Below are 12,081 nucleotides of genomic sequence, written 5' to 3' on the forward strand. Positions count from 1 at the left end.
GTGATGTATAAATGAATATGAAACTACTGACCTACAATCTTTGATAACTGCTTTTATTTTATGCATACATTACATAGATGGTGGGGGATAATCAATTCACTGCATAACACTTCAGGGTAAAAAAAAAAATCATCCATAACCGGATGGACTATTTACAAAAGCATCATAATGCAGTATTCAAAACTGGAATCCCTGTCTGTCCAGATTTGCATCCAATAAAGTTCTATGTATCAAATTCCCAGTATAAGAATCTGGCCCTCTATTAGCAAATGTGTGGTGTCTACATAGGTATTAAACAGGACCCAAGGGCATCTCCAAATTGTGTCCCTGTAAATGTCTAACTGTTAGAAGAGGAAAATGTAATTTGATCATCTGAGCAAGTTACTATTATGCTCCCTTTTTAGGCTTCCCTGGTCTGCTCTTTACATTGCCCAGACTCTGTGTGGTGATTGAACATTGTCCAAGCTGTGCTGCTGTTCAAAACTGGACTCACGTTGCGTTTGTGCAATTGGAATGAGAAAGTGTTGGGGAACACAGCTTTCCTAGTCATATGACTGCACCAAGCACCGGGAGGCCTGAGATGTGAGACAGCCAAACAGTCTGTCAGTTGTAGCTTTTTCTTCAACTCTGAAGTAAATCTTGAAATAAATCTTTACTTCATGACATTTGTTATATCGAAACTAGATGTTCGCCAGAAGCGGAAGAGCAATAAACAACAACTTCTTCCCCTGTGGCCAGAAAGAGTCAATTAGAAATAATGCTTCGTGATGACTGTCTCATGAGAAACTGTATTAATTCAAGAAGAACTCAGAGGTTGGTTGGTTGGTTTGTGTAAAGCCTATAAATGAGCCTTGTGGAAGGCCAAGTCTAGACATTTGTTTTTCCAAATAGCTTGAAGCTCTCGTTCTGACTTTCTCTATGTGCGTCCCACTTTATGACTTTTTAAAAACAGCTTTATTGAGATATAATTCACAATATCGTACAATGCATCCCTTTCAAGTGTGCGATTTCTTGATTTTTTAGTATATTCACAGAGTTGTGTAACTCTAACCACAGTCTAATTTGAGAGCATGCTTATCAACCTAAAAGGAATCTATTAGCAACCATTTCACATTTTCCCCCAAGCTCCAAGCCCTAGGCAACCAAGAATCTCCTTCCTGTCTCTGCAGCCTCCTTATGACTTTTGTAATGCTAGCTTTGAGAACGATCTCTCTGGGTTAAAAGTAAGTACTATTTACTGAAAGCACTGTACAAGGCGCTGTTTTGTATGCTGTCCTCAATTCACAAAACCACCTTATGAAGTAGGTATTAGCCTCCTCAATTTACAGAAAGAGAAACTAAAGCTGAGATAGACTTTGATACTTTCCCATAGTCACATACTTGGTGGAGCTGGAATTTTTATCCAATTCTGTCTGCTCAGAGTTCCCATGTTTTCTCCAGGATGCTAAAGTGTGGTGGAGTATAGGAGCTTAACTCTTAGGTTGAACCACATGAAATTGCCAACATTAAGTCATTTTTCACCTACAAAGATGGCAATTTCATAACATTTAACCTAGATAGATGCTTCAGTGCCTTCCATTGGAATGAACCTTAAAAGAATGATTATTATGTCACTCTGCAAAAAGCTTTTAGTGTAAGAAGGTGGGATCTGCAGACAGTAGTGCAGCTCCTCTATACTACCAAAGCTCTTTTCTCCTTCCTCCTAAAGACACCTTAAACAACCTTACACCCATGAGGGAATCTACCTGGCTCCAAGTTAGTCTCCTGAAACAATTGTAGGTGTTTTATTTTTCAAATGTTGAATTTCTTAATGAATTTATTAAAGGAATACAAAATTGTAGGGTCTTTTACAAACAGAAGGGACATTACTGGTCCGACATGAATATGGCAGGAGCCCAGAGTCCATCTCAGACCTTTAACTTGTTCCTTAACAGCACTTCTCACAGTGAGGATCTGGGTTGGGATAAGGTTCAGGAATAGGAGCAAGGTTCACGGAAGAGATAAGGATATCCATTTTTCACATTATTTGGTAATGGCTACATCAAAGCAAATATGTCAAAATACCACGTAGACATCAAGATACGAAGGACTCTGTAGGCGTAAGATAGAACCTAGGACCCTCACTTCGTTAGCTTAGAGCTCTGCAGTTTATTTTGATTTAGCAAGGAGCCACACAATAAGAATATAAGCAGTATCCAATGGGAAAAAATCTCTTATTGAGAGTGATACATCTTGTATCTGGAAGAGCTATTGACCTTATCGCACTGATTTTAAACACACAAAAAATAATGATATGGGTTGGTAGAAGGGCAAGGGTGTTTTTGCTCTCTTTTTGTTCTCTTTCCAGTTAAGCAGGATGATCACAAATCTTACTTCCTTTGGAGGACTGCTTATGGCGCTTTACTTATATTTAGCTGTTTATCCTTTTTAAGAATACCTGATAGATCATCCTTATGTGAAAGAGCCAGACCATTAAAAATGGATAACTGCCGAACAAATTATAATCTTGTCTAATTTCTATCAAATGATTCTGTGTGGCATTAGCAAATACTATATAAACAAGAAACTCTGTGAACTATTTTATTCCCTAATATTCATTTTGGCAACAAATGATTCCTCTGGCTGCAATTAGGTATTGTCTTATCTTGTCCCATAATTCCAGATAGTAGGAAGGAAAAGGGAAAAGTTTAAATGCAAGAAAGTGCTAAATTACCTCATAGGTCTTGGTTCGCCTTTCATCTTCCTTTTAAATCCCCATCATCGCAAGGAAAGTAAATAGCAGGTTGTGTTATGATGGATTAGCGTTGGCAGATGCACAGCTGGGTATAACTAAGGCAGTGGTTGGAAGCCAAAGTTCTTGTGGATTACCTACATCTGTTGCCCAAGTTGCCTGTGTCTATTGACACTAATGATAATCTTCCTTCTTAACAGGCTTAGCACGTAGGATGTCTCTGGGGACTTTCTCACCAGAGGTGCTGCTTTTCTGTTGATTTAGAGATCCACCTGTCTAAACTATAACTGCATCCAAGCTACACAAATTCTTCCTGTGTGTATATTTTGGATACGACTTGATATCATTAAAAGGACTATCAATGCCTCTCTTTTGTCTGGCTGTAAATCTGAACAGAAGTGCCGCTGGCAAACTGTTGGCAGAATTCTTCCCAATTCCTGTGTCGTGGTGCCTGATTTCTGAAGAAAGTCCTCACTGAGGTTCTTTTAAGGTCTTTAATACACATTTTTAATTCCTTTTTTGAGTATGCCAATTAAAACTGCTCATCCTGGGTCTACCAGAAGGCAATGACATTTCTATCCTTTAGACATCCAGAAATATGAGGATTTTCAGTCACTGAGGTAATCTCCTGCTTTATTCCAGATTCTCCACCTCTAATTCAGACTCTTATAGATAAATATTAAACTCTTCCTGCAAAAGCCATAAATCTTCTGGTAACTCTTATGGCAACATTATATAGGATTCTTTCCTTCTGGGGGTTGAACTAGCAGATCGTAATTTATCCAGTACTATTATCATCTTAAAAATTTTTGTCCTGCAGAGTCCCATTAGGTTAAAAAATGTCTCATCATTATATTATCCAGAAGTCCTGACTTCTTGCTGAGCTAGCTCTTCATCCAGTTTTAAACCATATCCAGGGAGTGACATTTTAGGATCAACACTGGGCACATAGATTGAACCTGCTCTTCTAGTCAAAACCCATTATCTCCTTGAGAAATACTGATATGTAAATTACTTTTTACTGATCACTTGGATCAGGGCTATATATACCACAGCTACTAGGCAACCTCTATGGTAGAAACATGTAAGGGATGTCTTCCAACCCAGTTTGGAATATGATTTTTCTTTTCTTTTTGGGGGGGAGGGGTGTTAATTAGGTTTATTTATTAATTTTTAGAGGCAGTACTGGGGATTGAACCCATATGCTCTACCACTTGAGCTATACCCTGCCCCTTGGAATATGGCTTTTCTAATCCTCTCAGAATCTCCATTTTGTTTCTTTCATCACTGACAGTTGTAATTATGAATGATCAAAGTTGGTGCACTGTGTGAATAAGGCTAACTATCACTTTGGAAGTGAGATTGTGATCAGCTAACTACTTTTCTTCACCTGAACGTGGTTTTAGTTCCCTCTTTGTGAAAGCACTTCAAAAGACACTTTTGAATCTGCTCTGAACATCCCACAATAGGGCTAAATGTTTAGGTACCAAAATCATTCAAATATTATGGTGTGAAAAGTAAATTTTATATCTCCAGTAAAGTTTATAGCTACTAGAAAGGAAGTGGTATGCTTACTCATTGCCCCCAAGAGAATGCTTTCTTCAGAAATGAATGGTTTCTTTTTATTTTTAAGGAATGGGAATCATACAAATGGCAAAGGAGACTGAGCTCTGGGACTGAGGTCAGAGGAAGATGAGCTATATGTAAGATGGACTTTGCCAATCAGAGAAACATTGGTAGCCATTGAAAAGAGTCGTGTTTTCTTTAGTCACCTTGAGTTTGGGCACTTCCTGTATAAATTGGAAAAAGAGCTTACTTGCATGCGCTTGCATGAGCACAATGAAAGGTGTTGCGGAAAACATCCCAGGGTGGTTACCGTTGGTTACCTTAGTTCAGAGAGACAGGTAGTGGGAGTGGAGAGAAATGTTTACATTTTTTAAGCCTTTATCATTTTAGAGCAGTTTTAGGGTTATAATAAAATGGAGAGCAAGGTATAGGCATTTCTCGTGTACCCTCTGCCCCCACACATACATAGCCTCTCCTATGATCAATATCACTCACCAGAATGGTACCTTTATTTTGCTAAAGATGAACCTACATTGACACATCATAATCACTCAAAGTCTATAGTGGACCTTAGGGTTCACTCTTGGTGTACTATATTCTATGGATTTGGACAAACGCATAATGACAGGTATTCATCATTATTGTATCACACAGAGTATTTTCACTGCCCTAAAAATCCTCTGTGCTCCACCCATTCATCTCTTCACCCTCACTCCCAGCAACTATTGATACTTGTATTGTGTCTCTGGTTTTGCTGTTTCCAGAATATCATACAGTTGCAGCCTTTTCAACTCAGCTTTTTTCACTTAGTACTATGCATGTAATTTTCTTCCATATCCTTTCATGACTTGATGGCTCATGTCCTTTTTCCCCATTTTATTGAGATATAATTGACATTTAACATTATATTAGTTTAAGGTGTATGATATAATGATTAGATATATGTACATATTACAAAATGATGACCACATGTAGTTAACATCCATCACCTCACATAGTTGCAAAATTTCTTTTGTGATAACAACTTTTAAGAACTACTCTCAGCAACTTCCAAATATACAATACACTATTGTTAACTATTTTTACATTTCTTTTTAACACTGTACTTTCCGGATGTCCCACAGCTTGTGTTTCCATTCACCTCCTAAGGACATTTTTGTTATTTCCAAGTTTTGACAATTCTGAATAAAGTGACTATATACATCCATGTGCAGGTTTTTGTGTGAACATAGGTTTTCAATTTCTTTGGGTAAATTAAAAAAAAAAAGAGTTGTAAAGCACTGGGTTAGACCTTAGCTCTCCATTTAGCTAAGATATCTAGCCAGCAATAATGCTTCATTCATCAAACATTCAAAAACAACAAATCAGTTTGCATTTGGGTGTCTCATTTGTGTCCCTTGTTGCATTATCTTCTTTTTTTCTTATTAGCATTAATTATCCTATTTATTGTATTAATAACATTAATAATCTTATTACTGGTTACATTTCCAGTAAGAGTATGTTTAATTTTGGTTTTTTGTTTCTTTGTTTGTTTTTTTGAAGGAGGAGTTAATGAGCTTTATTTGTTTTTCTTTATTTTTTAATGGAGGTACTGGGGATTGATCCCAGGACCTCGCGCATGCTAAGCATGTGCTCTACCACTGAGTTATACCCTCCCCCTCAGTATGTTTAATTTTGTAAGAAGCTGCCAAACTGTCTTACAAAGTGGCTGTACCATTTTGCATTCCCACCAGCAATCAATGAGAGCTCCTGCTGCTCCACATCCTTACCAGCATTTGGTGTTGTCATTTTTTTTTCTATTTTGGCCATTCTAATAGGCATGAAGTAGTGTCTTATTGTTATTTTATTTTGCATTTCCCTGATGAGATAATGTGAAACATCTTTTCAAATATTTATTTGCCATTTGTATTTCTTCTTTGGTGAGATGTGTGTTAAGGATATTCATGTTTAAGTTCCGTTTTTTTTTTTATTTTAATTGAGCTGCTTATTTTCTTATTGTTAAGAGTTCTTTGCATATTTTGGATAAATGTCTTTCATCAGATGTGCCTCTTGCAAATATTTTCTCCTAGTCTGTGGCCTGTCTTCTAATTCTCTTGATATTGTCTTACACAGAGCAGAAATTTTCAATTTGAATGAAGTCCACTTTATCAATTATTTCTTTCATACATCATGTCTTTGGTGGCAACACCATATCCAAGGTCATCTAGATTTTCTCCTATGCTATCTTCTAGGACTCTTAAAGCTTTGCATTTTTCATTTATGATGGTCTGTGATCCGTTTCAAGTTCATTTTTGTGAAGGGTGTAAGGTCTGTATCTAGATTCATTTTTTTTAATGTGGATATCCATGTTTAAGGTTTTTTTCTTTGTTGCTTTTCTTGTTATAACACACACTTATTACCACTATAATTTTAAATACCAAAATGCATTTTTAGTGGACTTACTTTTACTAAGAAAAATTGGTTAAATCTTTGTCCCTAATACTGCAATAAGTGCTAGACTTTTCATTAAACTGCATTTGGATTAAAGTATGGGATGTTGTAGATAGTGTCACAACCACAGAATTGCAGATGTGGTTTTAAGATTGTTTCTACACATCACACTCAGTATTATTGAGAAACCCCAAACCACAAAAGTGATTGCCCACACCTCCGGAACAGGTGAAAATATGCTTTGGATATTGCAAGATCATATGAGTACACCACTAATATTAAATGGTGCCTTTTCCTGCTGGCTTTTCTTTCAGCATAGAAAGAGAAATTTTCACATGACAAGAAAATTGGGTAAGAAAAGAAGCATCTTGTGTGGACCTGAAGATTCTTTCCTTCCAGACAAAATCATGAAATGAATTCCCTCCTCTGATAAATTCAACTCCCTTATCCCAACATATAGAATTTGAAGTTAGAAGAGACTTTGAGGATCAAGCACCTTGATACAAATCCCTCCTTTTACAGAAAATTCAACTGAAAGCTATAGGTATTAAGCGATGGCCCCAAAGTCACACAGTTACTAAGTAGAATCCTAGTCTACCGTTTTTGTTTTCAATTACATCCTCCACAACTTGCCCTTGGAAATCTTGCGGCCACTGGGGGCACAAGAATATGAAATGAAAGTGTCCCTCAAGGTTCTTTGGCACAATGTTGTAGAACAAAATGAATAAATGTGACTTTTAGAGTTCTTTTTTCATGGAAGAGCTCCACAACATGGAGAAATAAAATGGTATCTTATAAGGAACATCTATAGCTGTAAACAAATGTAGCTGTCCCTGAAACATAGTAGAAGTAAACATGTTTCTTTATAGCACATTAATGTGTGCTGTTGTACTTTTGTGACAATCTGAAGAGAAACTCAAACTTGCAACAATGTCGTGATCAGCTGTGAGTGAGTTCTGTTGGAACTGCTTTGAAATGATCAAAACAACGGAATGATCATCAGCCATATTTGTGACCTCACATCCAAGTTTCATAACTGTGTGGTTTGAGCATTTTGAGAAATACTACAACATGTCAAACAATGTAAATAGAGAACATTTAAAAGGAAGAAGAGTGCGCATTGGAAGGATAGATGAGGCATTCAAATTCTGATATTGTTTGCTTATGACGAAGATTTAATAAAGACAAAGTGACACCGTTCATACGTTTTCATGATAAAGTTCACCAGAGGAAAACATGCGGGTATGAATCCTTTTCCATAATTTTTATATTCTGCATGATAAAGCGTACCCTAAGTATTAACTTCATCTTAGAATAAATCAGTGTAACTCTCCAATTCATTCCAATTCATTCAGCCTACAGAAAGAATTTTTTGGGGGGGGGGGATCAGAATAAGTAATATAATTACTTCCAAAAACCATGTGAGCTTTTGTGTTGTGTTTGTTTTCTTTCTTTTATTTCCTTTGTAAATGGTTACCAAATCCACTTGCCTCTGAAATGTGTTGAGCATCCACAGTTATTTCTCATCATAAACCATATCTTGCCTTTATCTGAAAATATATAAGAACCCAAAATATATACCATTTATTAAATTCTAATTATGAGTCAATTATTCAACACTTTACATGGTACATCATTTATTTCTCACAACAAATCTGTAACACAGCTGTAATTTTTCACATGTACTAGATGAAGAAACTGAAACTGAGAGATAATAAGTAACTTGCCCAAATTAATGCATTTAACTGGGATGCTGAGCCAGGATTTGATGCTCAATCTGCCAAGGGTGAAGTCAAACTCTATGTATGCTCTTTCTACTCTATTACATTTACTCCCTAAGAAAATCATGGCATCTTGGATTTACAGTGTGATTTTTCTCAAAAAAAAAAAAAAGAAAGAAAATCCAAGATTCTTTCTGATTTGGGCCTTAACATAAGAAATCCTTCATTAATGTAACATGCCTACTGAAAGGCCATGCATGATGAGCCTGTATCCAGCTACTTCTGCATCTCTTAAAAGTGTTACCAAATGGTTACTTTACCCCTTTCCCCTTTGGCCAGAAGCCCTCTTCCCCACATTCCCAAATACTTTTTGATGGTCCTAATTATTCCACCCTTTTTTAGAAGCCCTTGATTGAGCTTCTATGGAACAATCCTACTGCCTACTGAAAAGCTCCTGTGGAATAAAATCTTTTCTTTTGGGAATCTCTTCTCTATCATGATCTTTCATTTTCAATTCCTGGCTTTGAGTATCTGTATCTTCTTTACTGTTTTGTCTTCACTTTCTGTGAGATGAAATACGTACCCACCGTGGAGCTCCAAGACAGCCATTTCTTTTGCTTTTCTCACCGTTCTCTCATTACTAGTTCTGCCTCCCCTCTCCCTTCTCACAGCACTGCAACTGCTGATGTCCTTCAAAAGTGTTTTCTTTGTCCTATCTTGAGTCTATTAATGCTTTTTGGCAATCTGGAATATCAAAAGGTATGCTTTCAGCTTACTTTCTCCTTTATCATGGTGGATAAAGTACATTTAATACACGTATAAATGATGATTGCCTCTGGCAAGAAAGGCAAATGCAGCATACTCTCTGTAGGTCAATAAAGTAAGTCCCTTGAGGTTCCAACCTTATTTGAATATAGTTATGTTCACAAGTGGGGCCACAATCCTTTGTGATTTCTCTCTAGAGCTGTCTCAGTGAACTGCCAGTTGTACTGGACTCTGCTCCCTCTGGGCTTTGAGAGTTCACTTTTGAAATTTGTCTGCCTGTAGTACAACAAGGGCTACTGGTTGCCAGTTGTCATAATGTTAGTAAATTTCCACTGATCATCATGAGCATCTTACAGCAGCTGCCAGATTATAATCCACCATAGAAATAGAGGGGGAAAACCTGGGATAATTTTAGGTAATACATTTCTTAATGCTGCCTTTTAGCCTTTGTTGTAATGTCAAGATCTACCTATTCACCCCTAGACAATTGACTGTTGTTTACGGAAATTGAATATAACAGAAAACAGTCATAGGTGAGCTCTGAGGTCATGTTTCTAAAAAGTGCTGATAGAATAATGAAGCCATCTCTAGGAAAAAAAGTGGATATGTCTTAAGATAAAAACTGGTCAGGGCCAGTGTTCCTCTTTTCTGGGTACAAGCAACTCATGCATTTGGTGAAAGGCAGAATGTAAACAGTGTCTCTTCAAAACAAATATTTAGAAAAATATAATGATTTTGAAATGAACGGTGCGATTCTAAATGTCTTAAACTTGTTTTATCTTAACATTGGGAATTTTCTGTTCAACTGTGAAAGCAAAGCTTTGGGGGATTAAATTAGGAATACTAGGGATATCCTGAGAAATAGAAAAGGAACAAATGTCACTGTGTATGTAGACTGTCCCACTTGAGATAAATTATGAGGAAAGCACTTTATCAAGGAAGGGATTAACTAAGGGTGTTAACTAATACAATTAATAGTGATGTAGGATGAACCCAAGTTGTTCAGCTCTTGGTTAAGAGCAGCCACTAAGCAGCAGTTGGTCCCTTGAATGCTTTTGATGTGTTTTGAAAATAGCACGGCTCAAGCCATGGATTGCTATCCTTTTAAGAAACACCAGAAGATTACAGACAGTGGTGAGTTGGAATCACCTACCAGGAGATGCTGAATAGTTTCCTGGAATCTTGAGAGCAAGGCTATTCTGTGTAATTTCACTTTCTCTTCTCTGTTATTTGTAGTCTTGTTTCAGGTATGAAATAGAAATCATTGTTCCCTTTAAAATATTATTCACCTTGACTCAGAGTCTTCTTTAGAGGATGCTGACTATTGGAGATTGTTCAGATGTTTCGACGTTGATCGCAAGAAGCCTATTGACCTGGATGGTATCTCTGAGGCTGATATCAAGCCCAAAAGGACTCTGAGAAGCAGGATGGGCAGCCACTTCTCCCCTCTGGGTCTTTCAGCTAGAAAATCTGTTAGACATTATCTGCTCCCGTGATGCATTTGTCTCTAGCATGCCTATGTCCTCCATGCGCTAGTATTTCATGTCTTAAACATGAGTTGTAAACCAAGTTTTGCTTTCAACTGTGATGAAAACTCTCAAAAATTCTTATAGAAGAAGAGCTGTCAGAAATCCATCAAGATGAAGCTTGAGTTAATTTTGAAAACTTTGGAAGATGTGGACACGAATTGAATTGCTTCGATCATAAAAGAGAAAATATTTAAAATATCAACATGGTATTTGAGGCAGGACTAATAACAAGTGGACTTGAGGGTAACTTTGGACCTCAAAGGCTTCATTTTATTTCCTAGCTAGTCACAGTTCTGTCTCCTTTGATAAAGAGTGAAGGACTTCTCAGTGGGAATCCTTGGAGATTTTTCATTCATTCTGAATAACTAACTCATTCTATCTAGACCTTACACAGCTAGATAAAAAATGCAGTTGGTATAGAATGAAGCAGCATGACTTCTGGAAACCCAGGCTGCTAATATCCTCTCATGCAGGTTTTTATGTTTTATGTGATTTAATTATATAATATTCATTTGATTCGGGACTGTGACTGACAGTCTCAAGAGCTTCAAGGAAGCTCACACTGGGGGAAACAAGAGAAGAAACAGGCTCAAGGAGTCTTAATGTGGGAAGTCCTGGAATAAAAAATGAGAATGTGCTTGTAAGAAAATGTGTTACTTTCAGATCTAATTCTTTAAGAAGGTCAGTAGCCTGGAATGTGTTCAAAGAAGAGCCGATGAAAGCAAAGTGTCCAACTTGGAAACATGCCTATTGAGGAAAACGGTTCAATTTTTGTTTATCTGTTTGTCCCTTGACATTGGGCATCCGATGTGTGCATTAGAGAGTTAAAAATAATCCTACTAGCCTAGCCCCAGTTTAGTGAACCAAGAATTAGTGGGTTATCTAAAGACAATCGCAGTAGAAGCTGGGCAGGAGGAGTACACCCACTCCTGAGCTAATTTTGGCTGTCCATGTTGAATGTTGGCAAACCAACCCCAACAAATCCTCCATTTTCACAGTAAGTGAAAAAGAGAAGGCAAATCTTGTGAGCTCAGGACATTATCCTGAATGACACTAAGCTGTGTTTTGTTTTCTATTTCGAGTGCAATAATAACTACAATAACAACAACTATTACTATTACTATTACTGTTACTGATGCTGCTGCTATGAAGAAGCTACCATTTACTGAGAATCTACCAAGGGTCGGGCATTGCCATAAGCATTATCCATGAATGATCTTGTTTAATCTTCATTCATTCTTATGAAGTGGCACTATTTTTATTCACAATTTAGAGATAAAGAAACTAGGACACCAAGAGCTTCAGCAACATGCCCAAGGTCACACAGCATGGAAGTGGC

Source organism: Camelus dromedarius, chromosome X, assembly GCF_036321535.1.
Source record: "Camelus dromedarius isolate mCamDro1 chromosome X, mCamDro1.pat, whole genome shotgun sequence".
Lineage (NCBI taxonomy): Eukaryota > Metazoa > Chordata > Mammalia > Artiodactyla > Camelidae > Camelus > Camelus dromedarius.